Source organism: Pinus tabuliformis, chromosome J (genome assembly GCF_031772625.1).
Source record: "Pinus tabuliformis cultivar Carrire ecotype Pingquan chromosome J, CPIR1, whole genome shotgun sequence".
NCBI lineage: Eukaryota > Viridiplantae > Streptophyta > Pinopsida > Pinales > Pinaceae > Pinus > Pinus tabuliformis.
In genome coordinates, this window is record NC_142295.1 from 1,268,212,479 (window position 1) to 1,268,228,094 (window position 15,616).

Here is a 15,616-nt window from a genome sequence, read left to right on the forward strand (position 1 = left end):
TGAATCATGATTTATGTGACCACTGACATGTATTTGAATTTTGTATGTACTATGCATGCTATAGATGAAGATCTATGTTTGAAATCAATGAATTTGTATCATTAATTAGAATTTGTGTAAGAAATATCTATTTTTTAATAAGATAATATATAACGAATCCTACGTGTCCTGTTCCGGGGGGTCAACGTGTCCGAATCCGACACTCGAATCCCCGAATCTCGAATCCCCGTGTCAGGTGACTTAGCTTACTAGGTGTTTCCATTTCTTTCTTCGGGGCATTAATTAATGATAATTATGTCTCACTATGCCCTTTGAATCACTTCAAACTAATTTTTCAAACGAAACTTATACAAATTTTTAAAAAAACTACACACATTTTTTTCGCTTTGTAAGAGCTCGATATTGAATCTATTGTATCACTGTAATTTCGGATCTCCAAGGTTTGAAATTGTGTCCTATGGTAGCCCTCTGTGTCCTCTTTTTAACCCCACCAATCTTATCAATATTGGATTCTTCAAGAAAGAGTTATGCCAAATCTCCCACGGTGACCTAATTATAGATTGGTTCAGTAGAGTAGACTTGTACGACTTGCCATGTGTCATTGTTTCAACCTTCAGACCTAAAAACAATACACAGAAAACTACAATCTGTCCTCTTTCTGTAACTTCTTACAAAATTTCAATCCGATGCTCAGAGAGACAGTTATGACGATTTTCCCAAGATCACCTGTTTGGGATGTAATTTGAGAGCCTGCAAAAACCCTAAATTCCTTGGATCATATCTCCGAAAATATCGCGAGCAAAGGTTTGAAATTTGGACCCGAGGTTCATCAAAATTTCAGCTCAAATTGGTTTTCATTTCAGCTTCTGAAATGTCGTAGAAAAAAAGTTATGGCGAAAATTCCACGATGACTTGTTTGGAGCAGTGAAACCCTAGAATTCAAAAAGCTCTGATACCAAATGTTATGCAACCAGCTCACAAAATAGAAAAAAAGATAGATCAACAACTTCAAAATCAGTCTCTTCGAGGGGGAAACCTTATTTACATTACACAGATGAACAATTCTTGGATGATACAAATGACAAGACCTCCTTTTTATATACAAGAGTCTAAGGGGTCACAATATAATCAGAGCCGACAAAACAATAATAATGTAAAGGCATGACAATAACAATAGTTGGCTTCTATGGGGCACAATAATAACAATATGGCGACAACATGGGCACAACAATAACAATAAGGGCTACAATGATAATACTAATAAGGGAATACACTAGTATTATATGGACTTCAAAATCAGATTTCTTGGCTAGAAACCCTTTGAGAGAAATCTCCCTCTGTGTGTGCAATTTGTCTTCTACCTGATGCCGGTTCTACTGTTGCAAAACCTTGTGCGTCCAACCAAGGAATTTTCTCAACGAAAATCTGAGTTGCAGCTGCTCCTTTTGACTACTGGAATCATTAACCTAGGCACCTCAACTTTTCTGCAACTCTGTAACTGAAAATCGAAATCCTGCCCCAGCAATTCGCCCTGCTTGTCTGAGCACTACGCTGTCTCTCAGAATTTCGGCCTGCTGCTCTTGCTGAGCAACGAAATTCTTTCCTCCGCTTCTGAGCTTCCTAGATGATCACTCACGCTCTGATACCATGTGAAAATTTCAAATCTGAAATCCTACTACATCTACTGGAATTTATTTTCTAATTGTTAATTATTTTAACAATTTATCTGCTACAACAAATATCAAATAAATCACACTGCAATTTTCACAAATAAATATTGTGGAAGAAAAATAGCGCTAGAAACTGAGAAAATATAGCACACACACACACATAAGAATGACGCTATTATTTTTGGAAAAATGTCCTTGAAAAAACCCAACTTGGGAAAACTGGTGGAGCAGCGAAGGGGTTTTATTATTAAGCAACAGTGAAATCTTAGTACAATCTATGGATGCCCAATTGGCAATCCAAACAGTAAGTAAATCTGGACAAAATTACCTAAGGGAATCTCCCTTCCTCCACAAGCAAACCCAACACGACTTTCCTTCAGAAAACTCATCCTCCTAGACCGGCTGTGTCATCTTCTGCGCTATGCTTGCGCAGACCCTTGGACATCTAAGCTCGAAACTGCCTCTGATGAAGTCGTATTATCTGTCTCTACTAAGGAAAATGATCCTTCGGACCTCTGGAAGCTTAATCGATTTTTCCTCCAGCCAAATTGAATTGCTCTTCTGAAGCAACTATGCAGTCCTCTACGCTATCTCACTGGGAATAACTCAGCCCCTTGTTTTTGCCTCTCCGGATCTAGAAAACTTCCTCTAGATCACTGTCTTTGCCTCTCATTGACTCTGTTTTGATCTTTGGCTCTTCAACAACTGTTGTTGCTCTCTAAAAATCAATCTGCCAAGGAAATCAAACTGCTAAAGTGTCATCTCCAAGTTCCCATCGATGACTTCTTATAATCCTCTGTTGGGACTCCAATGGACAAGATTAAATGTTAATCAAGGGCTAGGATCTTCTTGAAGTCGATCCATGTGAGTTTCTAGACTATTATCACCTTGACTTAATTAATTCTGATTAATTAACCATATTCCCTAAAAGTTTAGACTTAGGGAACATTAAAAAATAGGTTAATAATCTAATTAAGTCATCTCTATGTGGAATTTCCATAAATGATTTCTGGTTATGGAGATCTCATGCATTCTAACCTTTCCACCAAGTTTCATAGCTAGAACACATTCGATGCTACAAAAACTAACACCCTCCCACCCCACGTGTCGTGAATCCAACGTGTTCGACATGATCTGTCGCTGACATGTGTCCAATTTGTGATTTTCGAACATGTGTTTGCCAAAAAGCGGCTTGCATGCTTGATAAAAGCAAGAATTAAGCCGCATTTGTCCATTTGCATTTGTTGTTTGGGTGTTGTGGGAATGTTGGAAGTGACTAGCAAAGAAGATGGGAGTGTTTTGGAGGTGATTCAAGGTATAGGTAAGTGCATTTCCCTTCCATTTTTTCCTAGTTTTGCTACAACAGTCTACCTGTCCATTTTGTTTACATGCACAGCCTTACAACAGTGCATTTTTTCTTTATTTTTACAACATTCATGGCTCAATCAAGGGTAACAGGGAAGGGGCAAAAGAAGGGGAAGAATTTCCGCATTTGTAATGCCTCCTCTTTCAATTTCATCAGGGTCTACGAATCCAAGGCAAAGACAATGGCGTATGTGCACACCAACCTTCATATTATTTACAAGCAAAGGGAGGAATGGTCTAAGGGAAAGACAATGATGTGGGATGTATTTCCTGATGATATGGGTTTGGATAACAATGTTGAGTTGGCATTGGCCAACTTGGATCTTAATGAGTTAGTGCTAGTGCCTATAATTTTTTATGGCGGTGATACTCTTGAGGGGTCATCCTCAACACTAGCAACTGCAAAAATTACATTGGATACAAAGGTGGAGGATGCAAAAGAGAGTAGTGGTGGTATCAATATTGATTTTGATGTTGATGAGTTAAAAGCATAACCTATAGTCTGTTGGCAGCATCTTATGAGGTTCTTCCTACCTGTTCTACAACTCCAGGCTCTAGTGTCTGCCTTGTTTTGTATTTGCTATTTTCCATTACCATTCTTAGTCAAGATTCCACATGGCTCTGTACCTATGTAATATATTTTGATTTTAATGACTTAATGGGAAACTGCAGTTTATGGTTAATTTCTTGTGTTTGTCCAATGTCAATTTATCATATTCATCATTGATGTAGTGGTAAGTGCTAGTTGTAAACTCATATCATTGATGGATCATGATTGTATGCTTAATGTTTCCTACATGTCGTGTTCCATGGGGTCTCCTTGTCCCATGTAGAGCTCTCGTATTTGTGTCTCGTGTCCCCATGTCAAGTGACTTAGCTTTATGCTTGGGTTATCCCTAAAATCTGCGCAAAAAATCTTTAAAATTTTGCCTGAAAAATCCTTGAAATCTACCAAAAACATCCCTGAAATTTGTCCAAAACATCCCTGCAATCTATCCAAAATGTCTTGGGGATGGCCAGAAAGTCCCCAAGTCTCTAATGAAGTCCCCAGCAGTTTGGAGAAAGCGGGGATGCAAGGTACATCGGTTTTTTGGGGGGATGGGTCCCAATGCAACATAGATATTCATCTACATAGGTTAAAGATATGTTGAGTACAACTACAAAGAATAACAATTCATCATCCATAATTCATGAATTGATTAAGCTTTTTGCAACCTTCTAAAGGTCATCACTCACTTTTAATCAATGTTCCACGAGGACCCACCCTCCATGCTCCCACACACCCCAGGACGAGGGAACTTCTAAGGAAACATTTCCCTCACGTCCACTTTTTGGGGAAACTCTGGGGGGGGGCGTTTTTCTAGCCATGAAATGTGACTCCTTTGTGCATACCCCCGTTTTTTTTGCCTAAGAATTTTTATAAACATTAAAAAATATTATATTATATTAAAACTTAAAAAAAAAATTATATATATATAACTTTAAAAGTTGAGTCTTTGGCTCTTCTAGTATTTATTAATATTATTTAGTACATTTTGAGAAATTTACTAGTATTACAATGTTTTCTATGTTTATTTTTAGTTTAATATTCTACAACTATTTTAGACTTCAACATAACGCCATTGTCATTAGCATATGATGAATTTACTCTTCATCATTTTCTATGAACATTACATAATTTCAATTTTCAAATGATGAATTTCATTTAGATGCACCTTACATCATGATGCCATTATCATTAGCATATGATGAATTTACTTTTCATCGTTTTCTATGTGATAATTTCAATTTTCAAATGATGAATTTAATTTAAATATACCTTGCATAATGCCAAATGATGAATTTAGATTGAACGTTGCATTATGTCAAATGATGGATTCAATTTAGTAATTTACTTTCAGATTCACATCGCAGAAATATCAAATGACAATTCATAAATAAAAATAGTCTAATAAAAAATGATGATCATATTTAGTCTTTGAATATCTATTTCATAATTATTAACATTTTCTATTTAGTTATTGACATATTGTTGGGATTTTATATTTTACTTTTATATATTAAATTTTTAATAATATATAACTTTTAAGACTCTAAAGTCCCCGTTTCTCTCAAATTTCCTTAAATTTAAGGATTGTTTATATATGTCCCCTCCTTTGTGCGTATCCCCAGCTCCCGTGCTTCCCTGTCCCTTCCCTGCCCCGGAAACTCCATGGAACATTGCTAGTAATGCAACTCCTATTGCAGAGTGTTGTATATTGCAATTTTGGGTGTTAGTATCTGCAACACCTCTTTGTAGATTTGCTGTCTCCACAATCTCTGCTTGTGAACATTTAAATTGCACAATGCTAGGCTATAAGGTTACTGCTTTCAAAAGGATTACGTATTGGGTTATTGCTTTCAAATCTTCTAAATTCCGCAGTATTGGGTTATGGGAATGTTCATGTGGCCTATGCAATTTCTCTGTGGAACAAGTTCTTATTGTGGATGCTACCCTGTAGGGATTTGCTTGTCCTCTTCATTGCTCCACACCAAATAGATGCGGGATGTTGTTGCCTCTATTTTTCACTTCCATATTACTAATGAACAATAAGACTTTGCCGCTAGCATACCCATTGTGCTACGTTCACAAACGCAGGAGGAAATCTACAGGCAAACACTTTTAAAGAATCATTGGACAAACATATAGCAGTTATAATAATATCCTATTTCCTTGTATTATAGTGATTATGCACTTGACATCCTAAATACAATTCAAGTTTCACTCAGAACCCGAAGTTAATCCCCTATTGGGTACTCGTGTACATCAGTGACAAGATCTGTAAGTTACAACTCCAAAGACCATAAATTTTCCTTCCATACTGAATGAATTGGTTAACCTTCTTTGCAAGTTTCACTAGGCGATCCCTGACTGGGAATGCCTCTTTGTGGCTTTTGGTTATGCAACTCCCTATTAGAGGTTATTGTAGTCTGCAATTCGGGTTGCTGTGCTTGTCAGCATTTGAAGAGCACAAAGCTAGGTTATAGGCTTACTTCTTTCAGAAAGATAGGTTTTTCAGTTCTCCCATCTGCAACTTTAAAATGCAAATTTTCTACATTCCACAACATTGGGTTATGGGTATGTTCCTGTTGCTTATGCGATTTTTCTATTCAGCTACAATTTCTTGATGTGAATGCTCCCATCTTCTGCAACTTTAGAATGCAAATTTTCCAATTCCACAACATTGGGTTATGGGCATGTTCCTATTGCTTATGTGATTTCTCTATTCAGCTACAATTTTCTTGATGTGAATGCTGCCTTGTAGGTATTTGTGTGTCATCTTCATACTCATTCCATATTGCAAATTCGGTACGTTTCTTATTCAATTTCCATGACATAAAAAGCCATGTGTGCATCAAATTTTATTGCTGGGAAAAGAAAGGATGCATTGTAACAAGAGAACTGTAACCTGAATACAGAAACAACAGCTAGCCAATGAGCAAGTAATGTGCAAAAGCAACCAGCAACTCATGTCACAATTCCATGACAAGAACTTTATCAGTTCACGCCCGAAAGTTTTCCTTTCCAGTGCCTTTGAACTAACAATAAATGTATAGGTTCACAAAAGACTGCAAAAGGAAACTGTCAACAAGGACACACAAGTCAACACAAGTATGTCTTCAGCGTATATATCTATATATATATATATGAGCGTAACTTATCCAAAGACTTGAAGCATCAAAAAAACATAAAGCTCCAGCCAACTATTCTCTTTAAATTTCATTAGAGATTACAAACATTTCTACTTATAAAAGTTTCTTTTGAAGGAGATACAAAAACAAAACTGGGATTATATCCCTTTTCTTGATCAAAAGGGTTTAGAAAAGACTGGAACTACTTTAACAAGGATAATTTTACACAAAGCACCTTGTTCTTGAAGCTTTCTAACTGCAAAACAAAGCCCTGGGATGGCCTTCATCGTTGAGGCTGAAGTTATAACAAATCATTTACAAATCATAGAGATAGCACCATGGAAATTAGAATCTGAAATAAGTTCAACGTTGTTGCCAAGTATAACGCCTCTGCAACATCAAGCCTCTTCAGAAGTGTAAATAAAACCTTCTACATAATGCTACAGAACCCCTGCAATTACATCATAACATACAAATAAATAGACCAAATGTCATGGAACATGAAATTGAATAATAATTTTGAAATAATCAATGTTTTTATCAACAATGATCAGTGGAAAATTGGGCCGTTGTACTTGTTGTCATGGCACATCTCCTACAAGAATCATGTCTCCTTCATTATCCATCTGGTTTGGCTGGAAGATAGTAGAAATCTGTGGTTAAGAACAGCTGGCCTCAGATACACAGGCAGATCAATCTTCAATGTGATCAAAATCAAAATCTGGCGAGGAAAAGCTCTCTTTGTTTTCCATCAGAGATCAAAAATAATATTACCATCATGACCCATTATAGAAGAGTTAGAGAGACTATGCCAGATCATTACATTCACCTAATGGGTCATTAATCAGAGGAAACTATTCTGCATTCATGCTTTTCCAGACAAGATAACAAGTTTCGCCAGAGCATCTGACCGCACGTATTGTAAAATATGGTGCAGACTACCACTGGCCATAAAAACAATAGCGAGATTCGACATTGCATAATAAATATAGAGCTGTCATAAGCTGCCATAGATGAAATTGAATCATACTGTTCAAACAATCAAGCGAGATCATCAATGATCAGTGGAATATTTATATGGATCATTTCCTACAAGCATCATATATCCCACGTTATCAGTGCACACAACCCACAAGCCCCTCCTAGGATCCAGAAGTTCTCCATCCATATTACACATTTAAGGGACATGCGAGTCTGCTTCATTTTGACCGCCAGTATTGCAGAAACTCATTGAGATGTGATGGTAGACTATTTACTCTCGCCATATACCCCGTTATTATTTTGATGGCCAGGCTAGTCTGCAACGTTCATCTACAATAAAATAGGCCTAGTCATATGGAGGACTTTCATCTGGATGTTGAAGGTAATAAACAACTCATCCTGTGGATATGATTATATAGCAAAGTCTATGCACTTCTTCTATGTTGCGTCATAACTGTAACCTTATTTTTGCTTTCAAGTGGTAAAATTGATGTCACCGACACCCGTAACAGATGTATAAAGATAACTCAATCTTGAAAAAGAAATTTCGTGTAGCCAATCCCTATAGGCTGAGGGTTAGGAACCTTGGCCTGAACGGACAACTTATGTGGCTGAGATTTGATGTCTTACTCTTTAAGTTCCCCATGGAAACAAGCCAACCCCCACTGCACCGCGCACATCAGCTTGCCTTTCGTTAGCGTGAAAGCCTAAATTGATAAAATAACTGAGTCTGATATATTTCCTACTAGATCTCAGTGAAAACCTTTTTTCTACATGCGATTCCTTTCGGTATACTGATATGCTATTTGCTGCAAAAAATACAGCCTCAACAATAAGAGAGTAAAATTACTTTATAATTTTATTAGTAGTGAACACTGAATAGCGTTTACAATAAAGATCCAAGCATTCTGACTATTATGGTGATCTACTTTCAGAAGATTACAAACCAAACCAAAAAACACATCTACATGAACAAACACAACAATAAAGAAAAGCTCCGATCTGACACCACTAATGGCAGATCAAAGATCATTGATTAACTCACCTCACCAACTAATCCCGAGTAGATGAAGTTCTACTTATTATGACAACCGCGCCTTTTGCACAGAGGCGATGGATTATCGCACCTCATCGATACATAAATTTAACCCCAAGTGCCTTTCCAGCCATCAACATAACATTAAGTTGCTTTCCTATATTAAAATCCTATAAATCTTGTAAGATTAGTAACCGGCCCTCGACATAAGGAAACCGATGATGACACCACCGAAACCCTAAAAACCCAAAACAACTGAAGCTGAGAACCCTGCTCGCCATTAAATGGGATAAGGGAATAATTCACAACATCCATAGATATTATTTATAATTAAAAATTAAATTATCAATAAATATTTAAATATTTATTAATGAGTGTTATATGTGAAATAAATAAATAAATAACAAAAACAAAAAACTCATACTTTGCCTGAATATATGCTATGCGATGATTCTTATAGGGTAAGTTTATGGCTACTCAGTGTAAAAATAAAATGAAGTGCTTTATTTCTTTTTTTATCCTTAGGAAAATAAGTAGTTTTGTTTTTTTGGTTATTCAAAAAAAGCACAAATATAAGTAGGTTTTATGCACTAGAGATTGTTACAATAGTCTCTCAAATGACAAAACAGTTGGGAAAGGAGCAAAATGTTAATAAGTCCAAAAAAAATGACTATATCCAAAACAAGGTATAGTCCAAAAAAAAATGACTATACCCAAATAAGGTATAGTTAAAAAAAAATGATTATATCTAAATAAGGTATAGTTTAAATTAGACGAGAAAATAAATGAAACGTATATATATTTGGAAAGAGCTTTTTTTTATAAGAAGTTTGTTGTATAGGTTAATATTGGTGGATAGGTTAAATTTTTATGTTTGAGTTAATATTGGAACATAAGCTAAATTTCTATGTTTTTTTTAAATAAAAATGGTTAATTTTCATTTTTAGTTTTGCCCAAATTTTATATTATAAAATTATTTAACCTTAAAATTCACTAAATTTCTATATCGAGACTTTAGAATTACTAAAAATTTGAATATTTCTACAAAAATATAGTCAAACATCTTGCGAATTGCATATCATAGACTAGTGAGATTTACCAATGTTTCTAAAGATTAAGATAATTTTTCATCCTTGGAAATTTTTATGTTGTCAGCCAATCAATTAGGCATTTGGAATCTCTAAAAATTTGAATGCATTTTATATTTTTCAAATATGCAAGAATCATAAGGGCCCATCAAACAATTAACTCTACTTTTGTGTTTGTTCCTCTCCCTATACCAATTTTTGAACTATAAAGACTCATTTCATGTAATTTTAACCATTCCCTTAGCATGTGTCTCTTTGAGCAACTCCATCTAGAAAACCATCCGGAAGACATTAAGATATAATTGGGAAATTGATCCTTCTTATATTTTTCCTTTTTTTTGCTTCAGGTTATATTCCCTGAAGTGTGACACAATCTTCAAGGATTGATGAATCATATAGATTTTTGAGTTTTTAAAAGTAACCATGTTTCTTAGTAATCAAATTCCCAAGCAACAATTTTTTATTTATTTTTCGATCTAATGTCAGAAGGATCCTCAAAAGAGATCTGATTTATCTTCTCTTTTATACCAAAACTTGTAAAATTGATTGCCATATTTCCTTGGCAATCTTACAACATACAAACAGATGGTCAACTGATTCTTTCTGGATCATACAGAGGCAACACAAATTGGGCCCTAAAAATCTTTTTTCTGGGATTTTCCCAAGCTAAAATTCTATTTTGCAAAATTACCCAAATAAAGCATTTTGGCTTGTTTGGGATGTTCCATCTCCAAATTGTATTATTCCACCAGCAAACTCTGTGATCTACAATTGAATGAGCAATGGCTTCATATGCATATTTTGCTCTCACCTTACCAGAATAATTGTCTGAGCTCTAGACAAACAAATCATTGGAGTTATTTAAACGTATACCATTGTTGTATAACTCCTTATGAAGGAGTCCATTCACCACCCAAATATCAAACCAAACCCAAATTACCATAAAAAATAATAATTCTAAATTTGTTCATTCTTTTAATTAATTGCTCTACAAGTTTTTTTTCAATAATTTGATGCTTTTTTTCTATGTTGAGGGGACTTGAATAGCTATATGTATAGTTGTATGGTATGAGTACTTGTTATCCCTGCTGCAAGGCGGATAATAACATATTGTGTTGACTATGTATTAATTTTATTTTGACCAATAATTAAACTAGTAATTTATAAAGTCTAATTTATATTTATTTTTTTAATTCTATTTATTTAAAATATGATTGGCTTACAAGGCTAGAGTCTTATTATGTAATCATAACTAAGGTACAATTGTCTTCAATTCATTCTGCTACTGGCATTCATTGTTGAGTATGAAATTGTACAACATTGATCTCATCAATCCCCTGCATGTGGATTCAGCTCATTCTATCGGACGTGCCCCGTCATCCAACGATGTTGTACAACCTCCCCTCTCATCATACAATAAATGAGACAACTTGCCGACAGTCCTGCAGTTGGCAGATTGCTCCACCGTGACTCCCGAAGGGATTGTGGAAGATGTCTTGGTCTTTGTTGACTCTTGGGAGTACCCTGCGGACTTCTTGGTCCTTCAGCCAAAGGCAAAGCTCACTGGATACCCCCTCATTTTGGGAAGGCCTTGGTTAGCCACTGCGGATGCTTACATCAGTTGTCGAGCTGGAGGCATGACCATCAAGAATGGGCCCATGTCCAAGTAGCTAGTCCTATATTCTCCTGCCCAACCTCTGCTAGAACATGACTTACCACTCTGGTTGGAAGAAAGAGATGAGGATGAGGTCTACTCTGCAACATTGTGCACAGTAGAAACCACTAGGGGAGGCCCTCAAACCGAGGATGATTTGATTGAGAATTTGATTCAAAATCCACCTCCTAGTGCACTGTCCTTAGAGGAATTGGTGGAAGATACCCAAGCCAGCACCTTAGTGGACCTCTGTGTGACTGATCCGACCTCTCCCAGAGTTAAGAATGTGGAGTTTGGTCCCGAAAGAACTTTAAAGATCAGTTCCTCCCTATCTCCCTCCTAGGAGAAGGAGCTGCGTAGCTTACTGAACAATCATTTAGATGCTTTCGCTTGGAGCTATAAGGAGATGAAAGGAGTCCATCCTTCGGTCTGTACCCATCACATTTACATTAAAGAAGATTGTAAAGCAGTAAAGCAGCCTCAGAGGAGAATGAATCCAACCCTTAAAGACATTGTCAAAGAAGAATTGCAAAAATTGTTGGACGCAGGATTCATCTACCCTATCTCTGATAGTGAGTGGGTCTCACCTCTAGTGATTGTGCCCAAGAAGAACGGGAAGTGGAGAATCTGTGTAGATTACCGAGAACTTAACAAAGCCACCAAGAAAGACCATTTCCCTTTGCCTTTCATAGATCAAGTGTTGGATGGACTGACAGGGAAGAAGTTCTTTTCTTTCCTAGATGGGTTCAGCGGGTATAACCAGATCCAAATAAGCCCGGAGGACCAAGATAAAACCACCTTCACTTATCCATGGGATACCTTTGCCTACCGAGTCCTTCCCTTTGGGCTATGCAACGCTCCTGCCACTTTCCAGAGAGCAGTATTGAGCATATTTTCTGAGTTGGTCCATGATTCGGTAGAAATCTATATGGATGACTTTACTCCTTATGGGTCCAACTTCCAAGAAGCATTGACTAATCTGGGAAAAGTCCTAACTAAGTGCATTGAGATGAACCTGTCCCTTAGTCCCGAAAAATGTGAATTCCTGATGATTGAAGGAACCGTGCTAGGTCATACCATTTCTCAGCAAGGATTACAGGTGGATCATAATAAGATTTCTATCATCCAAAAGGTCCCACCTCCTCAAAAGGTAAAAGATGTTCGGAGTTTCCTAGGCTTAGCAGGATATTATCGAAGATTCATTAAAGATTTCAGTAAGCTAGCCTCGCCATTGTTTAGCCTCTTAGGGAAAGATGTTGTGTTTAAATGGACTGACGACTGTCAAGGGGCTCTGGAAGAGTTGAAAGATAAGTTGGTGTCCGCCTCGATCTTGAGATATCCAAACTGGGCGCTACGTTTCCACATCCACACTGACGCCTCGAACAAAGCCATAGGGGCAACCTTAGGACAAGTTGAGGAGACACTGCCATATGCCATATATTTCGTCAGCAAAAACCTGTCCAAGGCAAAAGTGAACTATACTGTAACCAAGAAAGAGTTCCTGGCTGTAGTCCATTCCCTAAACAAGTTCAGACACTACATCACTGGTTATCAAACATTTGTACACATTGATCATGCTGCGATTATATATTTAATGAATAAGCCTGATGTAAATGCTCGTATCATTAGATGGTTACTTTTGTTGCAGCAATTTGATTTGACTATTGTTGACAAGCCAGGTAAGGAAAATGGTGTTGCTGACTTCTTGTCTAGATTGGATTTGCCTGCAGGTGAAGAAGGAACAGTGGATGACCAGATGCCAAATGAACATCTGTTTGCTATCTCAATACTCTCTCCATGGTTTGCTGATATAGCAAATTACTTGGTCTCAGCACAGTTCCCTCTGCATCTATCCTCAAAGGAGAAGAGCAAAATCGTAAGGAAGAGCGCCCCATTCACTTGGATCGGGGGCAACCTATTTAAACTTGGCCCAGATCAAATCTTGAGGCGTTGTGTTAGGGAGGAGGAAGTATTTGACATCCTCCTAACCTGTCATGACGGACCTTGTGGAGGCCACTTTGTAGCAAAAAGGACTGCCTTCAAAATTCTACAGGCAGGCTACTATTGGCCTACTCTTCATCAAGATGTCAGAAGATACATCAGCCAGTGTGACCGATGTCAGAGGATGGGGAAACCAACTCCAAGGGATGAAATGCCTCTCCAACCTCAAGTGACCTTCGAGCCATTTGAGAAGTGGGGCATGGATTTTGTGGGTCCTATCAACCCTCCTTCAAAGCAAAGGTCTTACATCATTGTGTGCACCGACTATCTGACAAAGTGGGCAGAAACAAAGGCAATCAAAGCAACAACAGAAGAAAAGGTGGCTGAGTTTTTAAGGGAAAATATCTTCTACAAGTTTGGCTACCCAAGAGAGTTAGTCACCGATCAAGGAAGCCAGTTCACCTCCAACCTGATTGAAGACTTGCTCGCTCATCACAAGATCAAGCACAGGACTTCCACCCCATATCATCCTCAAGCAAATGGGCAGGTGGAAGTCACTAATAGAGCATTGGAAGGGATTTTGACTAAGGTGGTGAGCAGCAGCAGAAAGGATTGGGCAGATCGCCTGGTTGAGGCCACCTGGGCCTACAACACCACTTGGAAGACTACAACAGGTTTCACACCTTATGAGCTAGTCTATGGGAAGAAAGCTTTGCTGTCCATAGAGTTCGAGTACAATACATTGAGGGTGGCAGCTCAGCTGGACCTAGATCTCAGCCATGCTCAACGTGAGAGATTACTGCAACTGAATGGATTAGATGAACAGCGAATGCAGGCCCTCCTCCACTCAGAAGTAATTCAACTCCAGAGGAAGATATGGCATGACCAGCACCTTAATGAAAAGCAATTCCAGCAGGGAGATTGGGCGCTGCTGTATGACTCAAGATACAAGGATTTCAAAGGAAAGTTGAGGACAAGATGGTTAGGACCATATATAGTGGAGAAATGCAATGACAATGGTTCAGTCCTTATCAGAACCATTGATGAAGAAGCCATCCCCATGCTTTTCAATGGGCATCGATTGAAAATCTACAGGAAACCCCTTTCGAGGCAGGAGTTCATTGAAACTTTGGAAAAATCAGTGCTGGTAGTAGAGCAGGGTTCTGTCTCTATTCCGCCCACACCTTGATCATCAAAAAAAAAAAAGGGAATCCCTGGGTGAAAACCTCTCTGAGGCGCTCAGGGCAGAGATAGTGGGGGTGAAAACCTCATGGAGGCGCCCCTGCTATCTCTCAAAAAAAAAAAAGGCAGAAAGAAGAAAAAAAGAGAAAAAGTAAAAGAAACAGGTCTAATCTCTGGAATTATTGCAGGTTGCAGGGAATACAACGCATATAAAGAAGGTCGCACAAAACGAGGACAGGGGTCCGTACCAAGCTACCAGACATCCTCACAGAAACTCCCTCCATGGCTACTCATTTTTTCCAAGATTTGAACACATTCGGGTCGAGATTCAACCTCCTACATGAAGCTCTGAGCTTTCTACAGGAAGTTTTGGGGCTTTCTACAAGAAGTTCTGCATTTCTACAGGAAACATCCTGTAGAGCCTTCGAGCAGGCCAAATTCAGTTTTGGAAGGGGATTTGAAGTTTGAAGTCTGTTGATTAGGCCTGCAGCCACCCCTCTTTTCCACCCATCACCTGTTTCATCTCTTTCCACCGCCATTGCAACAATCTGGTTATGTATTCCTGCACAGTCATACAAAGAGTTCTGTTTTCCTCAGATTGAATTTTTTTTTCCCAAGTGACAACTCAAGCACACAAAGGCTCGCACACTCTACCTGTCAAAGCTCCCTCAGGACCCTTCATCCGCGAATACAACCTTACTCGTTTCAGCATGCATCCCAGGAGGAGAAGCAACTACAAGATGTCCTACAGGAATCCTGTAGCAGCTGATCCGTCTGGAGCACATACTCTGGAGTCAGTAGCAGCTGAAATTGACACAGGGGACATGTAAAAACAAACTCCGCTTGGACGTGAACACCTCCTCGACAGCTGAGAAAAGACAGAGCCGTGCATGCAGCGTTTACAACCAGAGGATCGGGTCCCGAAGCCTTGCATACAGCATCAGCCAATGAAAGAAGGAGTTCCAGCGCCTGTGCACGAAGAAGTAGTGAGCAAAGCCATCGTTCCACGTCCCAAAGCCTGCAGAAC

At 38.2% G+C, this 15,616-nt stretch overlaps 1 long non-coding RNA gene across 1 annotated transcript; it reads right to left on the bottom strand.

Annotated features, from left to right (window-relative positions):
• Window positions 1-7,235: 7,235 nt before the first annotated feature.
• LOC149231878 (uncharacterized) lies at window positions 7,236-9,005 on the bottom strand. The gene is made up of 2 exons (XR_016247492.1): window positions 8,734-9,005; window positions 7,236-8,497 (listed from the first exon to the last, which is right to left on the bottom strand). It is a non-coding gene; the product is annotated as an uncharacterized LOC149231878 (long non-coding RNA).
• Between the last annotated feature and the right edge of the window lie 6,611 nt (window positions 9,006-15,616).